We start from the raw sequence: 14169 nt of genomic DNA on the forward strand, positions 1-14169 counted from the left end.
TGGCAGAAGAATCACTTGAACCTAGGAGGCAGAGGATGCCGTGAGCCAAGATCACACCACTGCAATCCAGTCTGGGCCACAGAGCAAGAGTCCGTCTCAAAAAAAAAAAAAAAAAAAAAAAAAAAAGTGGAGAGAGAAAGTGCTGGTATCAAGGAGTTCAAAAAGACAGAGGTAGGACATCTTAGAATTTATGTGGGAAAATGGCAAAGAGAGAGAGAGTTTCAAGAGAGTTTGAAAGGACTATGTTAAGAGTGTCAGAAATCAAAAATGAAAATTTTAAGATGTCTTGCTTTTTAATTATAGAAAAAAAACCCACAAAAATTGAAAATGTTTTTTGAGGGGAGAATGCTATTTATTTGAATTACCACTGCACACATGATGCAGTATGTGGGTTCCATGGCTCTTCAGGCAGATTATATTTCTGGTAATGAAGTACCAATTCTGAGGCTTACAGCATGCTCTAACCCAACAGTAAATCAACAGAAAGACCCAGGTAGTAGGGACAGTAGGTTTCTTCACAGCTTTTTTTTTTGAGACTCCCTTCAGCCTTCTATGTTCTGTTTTCGGGTTGGTTAATTCATTTTTTGCCCATTCTCATGGCCTAAGTCTTAAATAGCTATTGAAAGAAGGAAAGGGAATGTCAACCAAGATTGTTCACAATGCAATCCACATAGCGGGCTGACACTAAATTGTCATTTTGCAAGTGTGTGTCTGGACATGCATTGTGCCTGCGACTTTCTAACTTGTTGCTACCAGTTTTTTCTCTGAAAGAATGACTTTTAAATGTGTGTGGCCTTTTTTTTTTTTTCCCCCCTAATTCCTAACCAGAAAGTAATTTCCTTCAGCCTGAACAGGAAACATTGTGGCTTCTGTTCTGCTTTCTGGAGATTTATTGGAAGCTCTGACATTTCTTATAACACATTCTTAATGTCTTCATAATATCTAAATTACATATTCTGGGAAGGATTGAGGCCCAGCTATGATCAATATTCTATTCACTGTTCTGAAACCAAAGACAGAAATTTATCAAGGAAATCTGCTATTGGAGAACTCTAAATGCTGCTGGACCTAGTGAAAGTAGCAAGGCTTTTGAATCAAAATACTGAAGTTTTATAGGAAGTTGTTTAGATTCTATGAGTCAATTAATATGAAGTTAACTACTTGGATTAAAGAAAGTTTGATAGTTAATTCTCAGGGAGGTTGTTAGGAGGATTAAAAGAGAAAGGTATTTTATGATGTCCAGGATTGTATTACACATATTTATTGCTCTACCTACATTTGCTTGGTACTAGACATTTATGTGTACATTGATCCAATGACGTCCAGCTGCAAGGATCTACAACTCTTTGAGAGCTTTCTATGACCATCAAATTCTGAAGAAGGGCTCTCAACAATTAGGTAGAGAGGATGACTAGTCCACTGGATGCTACTTAGCCTCTACAGTGTGCCACTCAAGTACTTACACAATGTTCCCATGAATGCACCAGTCATGGTAGGAGGGATTAGGAGTATGCATGGGTCAACAGCATGGGCTGCTTCTCACCAAGGCTGATTTAGCTGCCACTATTAAATGTATAGCCTGTCAGTAGCAGCAGAGATTCACATCATGTCTGGCAAGATACCATTCCTTGAGAAACCAAGCCAGCTCCTGAGTGGCAAGTTGATTATATTGAAATCTTCCACCACAGTGGGGAGGGTGACAGCTGTTCATCTTCGGTGAGTTTGATAATACTCCACGTATGGGTTTGTCATCCCATTTCACAGTCCCTCAGGCAGCATCAGTATGTGAGGGCCCACAGAGAGTTTCATTTCTCATTATCCCACATAACATTGTCCTGACCAAGGGACCTACTTTATGGTGAAGAATGTGCAATGATGAGCACCTGACCACAGAATCTACTGATTCTCTGAGTAGACTGCCTCATCCTGAAGCAACTGGCATGACAGAATGTGGGATGGCTTCTTAAACGTACGTCTATAGGTACCAGGTTGGGAAGCATGACACTGTAGATTCAGAACACTGTCTTTCAAGGTGTGATATATATTTTAAACTAGTAACTATTATATGGTGCCATGATCCTTAAGCTAGAATGCTTGGATTCAGTAACCAAGGACTAGAATTACAAATGGCGTCTTGGAATTAATGGGGGCTTCCTCCAAATGGTGAAACTGAAATGAGGATTCGAATGCAAGTAATGTATTGTAGAAGTGAAACACACACCATTGGGGGTTTGAAGAAGTGAGACAGAGAAGGAAACGGTACAATAAATGCTGCTCTATCACACTCTTTCCACTATGGATAACAAGCGTGTATCTCATAGGATAACTCTGTGAGCCCATGTAAAACACGTGACTTAGAGTTACGCCACCAAGAAGTGAGGGATCTGGGGCATTTGTATTCCAACTCCAGCCAGTAACTTGTTGAGGACTGCTCCTGGAGGCTTTAATTCCCTGGCATTCCAGCAAAGACATGTAGATGCTGGCAGTCAGAAGGCATTCTAAGTACTGGGGCATTGAAGGTGAGGAGGGTATGATAGGGTATCAACTGCACCTGTCACACTCTATCATCCTCACTCGCAGTTGCTCACTTGGGAAATTTATGTTACCTGTTTGCTCAACTTTAGAATCTGCCAGATTAAAGATCCTGGTTCTCAGTGGGGAGGACCTTCTATCAGGTGACACACTCAGAGTTCACCTAGCCTAATGCTATGGATGACACCTACTCATTCAGGGTTCTTTATGCCAGTAGATCTTCAGTTCAAGAGGAAATTATTACACTGATAGTGGTAATTAACCCTGTTGCTCAGAAGTAGATTGAGGGGTCTGTATATAATGGTAGTAATCCAAGCTGCAGCAGTGGGAAGCATCCCCTGCTATAAGTCTTGATTTTGTTGTTTTTGCTGTTATTGTATAGATAGCTAGAAAGGTAGACAAAAGAACCTGTGGTATAAGTACTGAAAGTGTGTTGTGTAGATACAAATTTATATAGGCCATAAAAGGGAAAATACGATTGTGGTTGAAATGATAAAAATTTTATGTTTTTACTATAGCAGATGTTATCCAGATAGAAGTTGGTTAAATAGCACTATTCACATACTAGCTACTATAATAATCAAAACTTTACATATTATATTTAACAAATATAACTGTGCATGATTTGAAAGCTGAAAAAAATTGAAAGCTTTTCTTTGGCATGGGAAAGTGAAGAGATTCTTCCAACCTAGAAAAAAAAATCCATTATTTTTCTCTTCTCATATACTTTACCATTATCCTTATGTAAATAATCTTCATGTGTTATAAAATACATTAATTTCATTTTTTTCAAAATCAAAAATAATATGTGTTGGCCTCTTCATAATAAATTAGGGTTTCCAGCCATATTTTTCCATGTAGGACTATATAGAAATAGGTCACTTTTAAAAGATTTTGCCCCTTTAAAGGCTCCTCTTTTAGTTGCTAATTTTCTCTTTCCACAGGGAAACCAACATTCATTTATATGGAACTTGACACACCCACTGGCAAAATAACTAAATCAAGAATTACTCTGGAAATATTTGTGACACGAATTACTTCCTAGAATGACGTTGTAATATTATTCAATTGGTCCCCATACATTTGGTACATGATATTGTTATGCTAAATTCCAAAATACTGATAACACACTCTCCTGTCTAATATAAGACAAAAGATAACTTTCAAATAATTTCACATTAAGGTTTAATGTGCAATTAATAATTTCACACATCCAAAGTAGACAAAGTTAATGACAACCAAATGAGATTCATAAAATGTAGTTTAGTTACCTAGTCTTGGATTTGTGATATATATTTGCTCAGGTGCATTTTAAAGCTGCCTCATTACTTTTAGAAACAGGTATGAAATAAATTATAAATACTTTAATATTTAATATTTACAAGATGTTATGATAGAGTGATTTTAGTAAGTCCAAACCTCAGCCAGATTGCATATAGGTATTAAATACCTTACTAAGGGCTGTGGAGAGATGATAAAGAAAGTCTAAATTGATTAAAAGGTAGACATGCAAAGATAAAATATACTGCCCTGTCTTCAAGAAGCACATCATCTAGTAAAAGTGGTGGATAAGTCTACAATATAGCATAGAGAAGTTTTAAAGGAACTATGCATGGGAAGCTGTGGTAATCCAGAGTACAGGAATGACTCCATAAAAGCAGGTAGGGAAGGTGTTTGAGAAGAGATGAAGTTGGCAGTAAGTCTTTGATATAGTTTCGCTGTGTCCCCACCCAAATCTCATCTTGAAGCGTAGCTCCCATAATTCCCATGTTACAGGAGAGATCCAGTGGGAGATAATTGAACCTTGGGGATGGTTTCCCCATAGTGTTCTCATGGTATTGAATAAGTCTCATGAGATCTAGTTTTATAAGGGGAAACTCCTTTTGCTTAGTTCTCATTCTCTCTTGCTGTAAGAAATGGCTTTCACCTTCCACCATCAGTGTGAAGCCTCTTCAGCCACGTAGACCTGTGAGTTCATTAAACCTCTTTTTCTCTGTAAAACAGTCTTGGGTATGTCTTTATCAGCAGTGTGAAAGCAGACTAATACAGTCTTATAGGAATACAAGTTAGCCAGGAAAAGATACAAGAGAGTGATATTCTGTGCTGAGCCATTTCGGGGTAAAAACTTGGATTTACGAGAAAGAAGACATATGTAGATAATGAGATGTCCTCTGACAGATCTGGAGCAGGAGGTCCCACTTGGTGAATGAGTGGAACTGGGTCTGAGCAGGAGGGCAGGGGTGGACTTTCATTGTAAGATTCCTTTGTAAAATTTCTTCAAAAATTATGTGATACTTGAATTTTTCTATCTAAAATTTTCATTTTTAAAATATAAAACTGGATTTAAGAGATCCTAGGAGATTTATCAAGTTTCTCTTGTTGTTTCAGGATTGTCCCTCATATCACCATATGCCTTTGAGAGTCTGAGAAACACAAAAATTATAAGAGGTTCAAAATGAATGAGAACACGTAAAAGTTACCTGCGTTACATAAATGAAATGAGCTGTATTTATTAAAACTAGAAAATTTACCATTCAACCCTTATAGCTATGTCTACATGTTATGAAGAATTCTGTTTGCCTGAGACTTGTATAAACTGGGATTCCACTATTGATTTCTTAGGCATTGGCTCAGTGATTCTAAATTAGTTCCAAGCATATACTTATATCAAGGAGAACTCTTTTTATATTCTAGGGAAAATTTGCATATGCCAAATAATAAAATTATTAAAATGATGTTGGTTGCAATATAATGCAATTCATTTTCCTTCTATTGTCAAAATACCAAAGTATGCTGTTGACAGGGAAAGGATAAAAGTACATTCTGTTCTCGTAATAAAGTCAGGAACTGAACAATTTTTTGTTGTTGCTGACCAATGAACAATAGGCTTTTGATAACATTTATTTCAGTGAAAGAATAGATGAGTTTAGTGAAATCCATCCTATCAATGAAAAACTAACATGTTGGTGAAAATGCATGCTGCCAGGGATTCAGGTATCCAGCTGTTTCCTTCAACAAGCTAGTATTTTACTACTCAATTTCATAACGGAAATAATCCAGCTTCTGTATTTCTCAACCACCTAAAAGAATTGACCTTTATGATGGTTTATACCCCTTTTCAAATAAAGATGATAATTCTTTACATAAATTTGGGTAATTGATTATGTATATATAGTATTTCTAGCTGCTCTTGAGATAAAATTTCATATTTAAACATTTCATTCATCTCTTATGTGAGTATTAAATTGTAACTTATGAAAACTTTGTAAATGACATTTAAAAAAACTGCCACATTTTGCATTATCAGAATCAAAATACATGTTGTATGGATTAAATTCCAGAAATATTGGCACCTGATGGACCATTTTTGGAGCACATTTTGTGACTATGCAAGTCAGTGTGATTAATTATAGTCATTCATATAGTCACAAACTTCCTATTGGGTTTGCTAATGGCCAGGGACTGTTTTGAGTGCAATACAAAGTCAAATTAGACAGGGAACTTACTATGTAATTGGAGCTTATAAACTCTTCAAGCCTCACTTTCCTTATATATAATATGAGATATTCTCCCTTTCCCTGTGAATAAAGTTGTTAGCAAACCTCACAAAATTAAAGTGGTTAAATCAGTAAATCAGATGTGTTCAAGCACACATGCACAGACAGACACACACAAACAATATATAACCTCCTCCAAATTTTTGAATTCTACAAAATAACATTTTATGCATGCATTTGGGAAGAAAAAAAGTAATAATACCATCATAAAATTTAACTTCAATTTTAGAATAGGTAGATTCACAGGGATTGGGCAATAGCCTTGGTTACTTTTTGTTTGTAAGTAGATAGACATGTTTGATGTATAAAAGTAGAAATATGTTTTCTTCTAAGAGAGCCATCTTCTACTACATTGGAAATGAGTCCCTATCTCTGATGAAAAGGCACATACTTAATTCACTCCAAATTCACAGTACCTAGGCTTATCCAATACTGACCTAGTTGTCGGTTGGGACCTTACAGGCTGATTTATGACTGAAAGTGAGTAGGAAATTGAAAAGAAACAAAAGAAGTCATCATGATCCTTCTGAATAAAATAAACCAATAAACAAGAGACAAAACTACCAATATCTATGGCAAATTGACTCAGAGACAGCTGTTTGAGTCCTGCTGTTGACTAATAATAATCAGAGTCTCCCAAGTATAACCCAAGTAAGGCAGAAAAATGTCTTTACAGGAACCAATGAAGGAAGTATTTTCAAACCATCACTTCCGAGATGTTACCTATACTGCCCAGGTCACCTTTCATATGCTCAATAGCATAGATCCATAGAGCTGTTTCTTATTTCCTTTAGTCTCAGAATAGCAATAAAAAAACTTTATCTAAATTTAATACTAACAGATATTATATGTCACCTACAGTTTTTTGTTTTGCTTTTTTTTTGTTTGTTTGTTTTTTGAGACAGTTTCACTCTTGTTGCCCAGGCTGGAGTGCAATGGCGAAATCTTGGCTCACTGCAGTCTCTGCCTCCCGGGTTCAAGCGATTCTCCTGCCTCAGTACTGGAATTACAGGTGCCCGCCACCACGCCCGGCTAATTTTTTGTATTTTTAGTAGAGATAGGGTTTCACCATCTTGGCCAGTCTGATCTCGAACTCCTGACCTCAGGTGATCCACCCACCTTGGTGATCCCAAAGTGCTGGCATTACAGGCGTGAGATACTGTGCCTGGCCTGTCACCTGTAGCTTGAAGTTTGTCTGGAACATTGGTTCCTACAGTTGCTCTGATATTCTTTCCTCAGAATTCTTTGAAGATTACTGCCTTGAAAACCTTTCTTATTATTTTACCGTTTTCCATAATTATCAATTTATCTTACTCTTACTGTATGGATGATATAACAACAATAAGAGGGGTAGCTCTGCTAGTTATGTTTCAATTATCACAAGACAGTTAATGTATCTCAAATCTCTATGCGTATCTGGGACATCATTACTGAGCATGGGATCTAGATTTGCAACTGCTTACTAGGAATCTCCACAATGATGTCCAAGCAGTATGATGTCCAAACTCAGTGTTCAGAAATAAGCTCAGTTTTACTCAAGATCTTTCTTTTTCATTTTAAAACTCACTTAATGACATAAATATGCTGTAAATGCCCCATACCAATAATTACAGTAACCTCCCAACATCCATTTATTCTACTGCTAAATATTAGACTCCCTAATTCCCAGTTCTTACTTGTTTACCACAGTATTTTCTAATTTTTCTTAAAATATTTGCCTAAAATACAATTTAGATCACATATTTACAACTTGACTCTACTATCCTGGAATATAGTGTCATGTTCCTTAGAGTAAACTTAATTTTTATTATGAGGTCCCAGGTACATGTTAGAAACCAGTAAGTACTGTTTTAATAATCTTTCTACCTAGAAATTGTTAGTGTTAAGAAAAGTTTCAAATATTGATACTTCAAATATTGATTCTGCCCTCAAAAGGAAAAGAGAAATGAAATTTTAAATTGGTATTTTGGTATCTTCCCTTGACTCCTGAGTATAAAACAACCCACTAAATGGAACCATCATTGATTTCACTAGAGTAGAAGCAAGGAAGGAATTGCAAAAGTACATGTAAAGAGAAGATTCATACTCCAAACTCAGAAAATAATGTTTTGTGTATATCTTTGGGAAAAGTTAAACCTGCTGTAAGATTGTTTCATAAGAACAGTTTGTTATTTTAAAATTTAATAGACATGGAAGCTATTGCCTCATATGAGTCAATGGATGAACATCTTCTGATCTCAAGCTTGAATAGACTTCATCACTCATGACATACTCAGCACTTTTATAAATGTTCTATTTATGAAAGATGTATTTATAGACAATGTAAGAGACCTCATCCTCTCTCTATTTTAATTAAAGAAGCCAAGCAAAGATTAAATTAAATTTGAATTGCATGATGTGTCACTTGCTAGATCTTGAAGGAAAGGCACACAAACAAAATGTGGTCTTGAAAAAGAACCAAACTGCCACTTTTCAAAATAAAGAACAGATTAAAGTGTGATCACACTCAAACCTTTTTACACTTTAAAGACAAAACTAATCTCATCTTTTAAAGGCAATTTATTAAAGTTTGGAACTGATGTTACATTTGACCTGGGCAGTGCTTCTATTCACTCTTCTGTAGCTAAAGGTCAGCTACTACCAAGAACCAGTTTCATCTTTTTATATCCATTTATTCCTTCAACAATGTGCCCTTAACCACTTCATAGCTGATTCTCCTGTATCTTCAAATACGTTCTCTCCTTTCATTATCAAATTGGTCCTGCTTCTCTGGAGAAATATAATACCATGATAATATAATATAATGAAATAGGCTTTTTTTTTCCTTATAATGTATCATGTGCTGTAGTGCATCTTCTGTGAGAAGACATGAACTTATTGCCCTCTGAGGGAAAAATCTCTACTGTTAACCGGTGCTCTGAAGGACATACTCCAAGCCTTTTACATTTACATTTAGGGACTAACCTTATTGGGAACGAAGCAAGAGTCTTTGATTTGATGCACTGTCTCATATTTTAAGAGAACTATCACCACACCTTGAACATGGGCTTAACGGTTAAGCTTGGTGGATTAAGCAAGCAAGCAAACCACAGCAACAAAATCAACAATGTGAGACTGTGGAATATGGATGACCTTTCTTCTCCACTCTCGCATCACATTAGTGATACCCTGCTGGCCTATTGCAGTCCCACATTCTTTCTGCTCCAGGAGCATGAATCCCCAACCTGATTGGTGAGTGGAAGGAGAAGCTCAGCACACACAGTCCAGGTCTGCCATAGTTTCTTCCTCTTGGGAGTGAGTAATCTTAAGGAACATACACCCTACTCTGTTCCTCCAGGGTAAGTCAATGTGTCTAATTCAGCAGATCATTGGGAAACCCACTTGTCAGAAATATGATTTTCTTCTATGTTGCTTTTATGAATAAAAAGAAAATATGTGGCCACCATCTGACTTATTCTTCTTTCTTATTTCTTCAGTTCATTCAGAAGAATGGCAAGTAAGTTAAACAATATATTCTGGGGGCTTTCAGACTCAAGTTTCTTAATATCTTAAAATTCCTCCTAGTACTACAAATAAAACATCTACTGAGCATTATGTGCAATAATGCATGTAAAGCACTTAGTGCATTATTGCAGTACCTATTAAATGGTCATACTCTGCTTCCTCCTTTACCTCCAGTTCCTACTACTGCTGCTGCTACTACTACCCCTACTACTATTAGTATTACTACATATGTGAAAACAATCAAAGAAATGTATTATCAACTGCTGTCAACTGCTTCCTTTCATTAGGTTTTTATAGATGACCCTACAGTTTTAAGCTTTACACCATTTGTGAAGTTGTTAGTGAAGACTGAAAACTAATGATTATGGAGATGAAAGCATCTTTTATTGCTACTAATTTGTGCTGTAATCTTTAGCAAATAACATCATTGAGTCTATATAGAATGGAAGTAATAAACTGTTCCCCTTATGAATAGTTATCACACTGGAGTATTGGATTTGCAAACAGCTGATATTAGTAACTTCCTAGGCTGAATATCCTAACATAAATTTTTCAAACCTTTTTGCAAACTCAAGCATGGGTGCAACAAAAACCTAATTGTCCTGAGTAAGGACGTGAGTTATTTTTTAAAGGCAATTTATTAAAGTTTGGAACTGATGTTACATTTGACCTGGGAAGTGCTTCTATTCACTCTTCTGTAGCTAATGGTCAGCTACTACCAATAACCAGTTTCATATTTTTTTATATCCATTTATCCCTTCAACAATGTGCCCTTAACCACTTCATAGCTGATTCTCCTGTATCCTCAAATACATTCTCTCCTTTCAGTATCAGATTGGTCCACAGAAAGAATAGCTCCAGAAATATGTGAATGGATGCCATTCACTGGGATAATCCTCCATGGGTTGTCGAGCTTAGTGGAAATCAGAGTTATACAACTAGGCCTGCAAGCAACCACACAAAGACTACAGCTTTGTTTTTCATCATGCAAAACAAAAAACAAAATCTTTCGGAATGAGTCACAACATTTTAAAATTCTCTTGCTATTCTCCCATGAATTCTAATAAAACTTGCTATGTTTGGAATACAGAAAGGTCACAAAAATTGCACATTTAAAGTGTACTTGAAGACGAGGGTGATGAAAACCAAGGCTGTCTCATTTCTGTAGGCATGGAAAGAAAATCTGTGCCTCACAGTGCCTGTTCTAGTGGGTCCTCATCTAACATAGTGATGCATTGATGATAACAGAATTCTGAAAATACCTGCTTTTAGTTCTCTGTGTACTGCCACTTTATGTGCAGGGTACAAATAATTTTGGAATGGCTTTTAAAAAAAGATTTTGGCAAGACTTTAAGCCACACTTATATTCCTGGAGAATTACATCCACACCTGCCCTCCCAAATAGATTCAGTTTTTGCTGATTGCTATCCACATAGCAGTCTGCTTTTATTTTTGTCTTAAAACTTACAACTTAGGACAGTTTCATTACTTTTTTATTTAATCATTTGTTTTTTGAAAGGACTCATTTGTCACAACATGGAGATACAATATAAATTGTGTCTAGTATAAGAAACTAATTACTTCATTCAAAATCCTGAATAATACAAATTGAGAGAGTCTGAACTTTTAATTTGGTGGGTCAGTCTTGACACAAAAATGATGAGAACTGATTACATCTTTGGAAAGAAGAAAATGTTTGACCTTTCAAACACTTAGCCAAAAACATTTCTGTTATGTTTTTATATAAAAAATGCTGAGACATAAGCCATTAAATAACTTATAGAATAAATTAGATGAAGTCTTTTAAATTTAACACTACTGTTTTGTTTTACATTGGACCACTGTGTACTTCAAGAAGGTACCATTTTAAACCAATGTCCTTTCCGTTGCTTCAAATTTGAAAACTGGACATCTGTCTAGTTGATACCGGTACTGTCTGCATTTTGGGTTATCTGTTTAATCTTCTTTCTTGCTCATGGCCTTCCTTAACTTTCGTGAGTCTCATATTTCTCCTTGTTTTGAATGCTCCATAAACCACCAATGAATCAATGGGTTGTATAACAGTGTATTTTAAAATACAAGAAACCTTTTGAATGGAAAGTTTGTGCTGACAGTGGACCTTGTATTGTACCTTTGTGTAATTTTGTTTATCCAGTCCTGCAGCCTACAATTAACTGAAGCCCATTGATGACAAGCACAGTGAACAATTCTGCTGATCTCTTCCAAGGTGATCCCTTTATTTCCCAATAATAAGAACAATTAAAGATGTTATAGCAATAAGTTTTAAACAATGGAGCAATATGCTCTCCAGAATTTTGCTAAAATGAAATTAAAAGCTATTAAAATTGTTTTATGGTTATATCATTTGGATATTATGGCTTACAAATAACAAAGTTGAATGTTTTTCTTGATTTACAACATATGAATAAAGATAACACAGCACACAGAACATGACTTATTTGTACAATTAGATCTTGCAATTGCAAAATATAGAGAGGTAAAGAGATGGTGCAATCTTGTTATCCAGTATTCATTAAGAGATAAGTTACTAAAGACCTATTTAATAAATTTAATACTCAACTATATACAGAATTATTATTTCCACTTGTTTAATTTTATGTTGAAATTGTAAAGTGTCTAAATAAATGGATTGGTTCAGCATCCTGAAGGAAACCTCTCAGATCAGCTGGTTCAGAGAACTGCACTATACTTCTGTTATTCAAGGATAAAGTCTGTTAATAAAGGGGTACAAATTCATTAACTTGCCTATTCAACGGCCTCTTAGCAAACATGTCCTATCAACGAACTCTTAGCAAACATGTCCTATCGACAGAGCACTGGGATATATAAAGAATGCAAAGGTACTTAAAACATGTTTCTTCATAATGTAAAAATAATTGTTATTTTAATTCTAATTTTAATTTCTAATAGTTATAAAAATAATTGTTTTGATAAAAGTATACTTCATCTGAAAAGAACAAACAATGGGACATTACTGTGTATATAGCCATGATATAAAGCAATGTATAGAATGTGTCATTTGAGTAGTACCACAATAGATCTTTAAGTAGCTCAGAATAAAAATGAGTTCTAGCTAGGAAACTCTTCATATAGAGGATGGTGTTTATGAATTAGTAGAATTTTACTTTTCATCATGATAATATGAAAAGGATGCAATCAAAACTTAGTAATTTGCATGTGAGTTATAAAAATTATATTACTCCAACTACTATAATAGACATTGCACTGCTTGGAACTGATGAAATGACTAAATCCTTTGTGCCTAAAAACATAGATACTATATTCTTAATTATTATACATATAGCTATTCAAATTTATTTCCATAAATACTCAGATGACTTATGTTATTAGAGGAAAAATCACTCAATGTGTTCAAGCTGGTTATTTTTAATGTACAACATCAATTATGCTATATGGTTATACAGACAATTAGAAAGCTTTCATGCTTAAAAAGAAATTTAGTCCAGTCATCCATGAGGACTCAAACTCAATTTAACACATGATGCTATTTATCAGGAATAAGCCACTCAGACAAATGCTAGTCAACATGTGCTAATTTTGCCAGTAAATATAAAAATAATTTTTCCTGAAGTTGGTCACTCTCTATTCCTATTCCCTGATATTTTAAGCCAAGAACAGTTTTTGAATGGTCTGGGAGGCAATTAACTTCTTATCTACAGCCACCACTTCACATCACAAATATGTAAATCCTATTTTAAGTACTTGGCAGTTAGTTTTTTTGGAAATAATGAAACAGAACTATTGAACTGATTAATCATGGATTGATATTTACTCTGTATTTCAAAGCATATTCCCAATGCAGCTGATTTCACTCAGTTTCTCAGTTACCTTTCTAAAGCCTCTAAATATTAAACTTAAAATAAAAATTTAAACTTAATTTTTTTAAAAATTAAAACTTAAAATAAAAATGTTAAGTTTACTTTCTTTGGACTTTCTTTGTTCCTCCAAGGAAAAGACTCAAATAGTCTATGGTAAGTATTTTCATTCATTGCTTCAACATTTTACAAAGATTTATCCTCAGGAGTGGAAGCATAGAGGTCGGCCAGCATCCAAGTCCAGAGTCTGCTGGAGATGGAACATCAGCTAAGAACCCCTCACACACTAAGCTGTGGTGGCTTCAGGGATTACACCCACAGGAGAGGTAAGACAGAGCGGAATTAAGTTAGTCGCTCTTCCCAGGTTCATGCAGGAAACCTTTCCTTGGCATTGAGCTGAACAGGACAGACTGAGACATTGTAAAATACCAGTCACTACTCATGGGAATTTGTAGCACCAGTTCATATGATCCAGGAGTCCACAAAATTTAAACAATGACTTAAAGTTTTCAAACGTGGAGTGCCTGGGATACCTTGTAAAAGCAAATGTGTTAAAGCAATATAGCCCAGCAGCTAACAACATGGAATCTAGAGCCAGTCTCCTTTGCAGAAGCCGTGGCACCACCACTTTTTAGTAATGAGGATACCTTCCCTTAAGCTCTATGTTCTTTACTTTCTTCTTCTGTAAAGTGAAATTCATAATAAAAGTACTTTCATCA

Source organism: Macaca nemestrina, chromosome 6 (genome assembly GCF_043159975.1).
Source record: "Macaca nemestrina isolate mMacNem1 chromosome 6, mMacNem.hap1, whole genome shotgun sequence".
Lineage (NCBI taxonomy): Eukaryota > Metazoa > Chordata > Mammalia > Primates > Cercopithecidae > Macaca > Macaca nemestrina.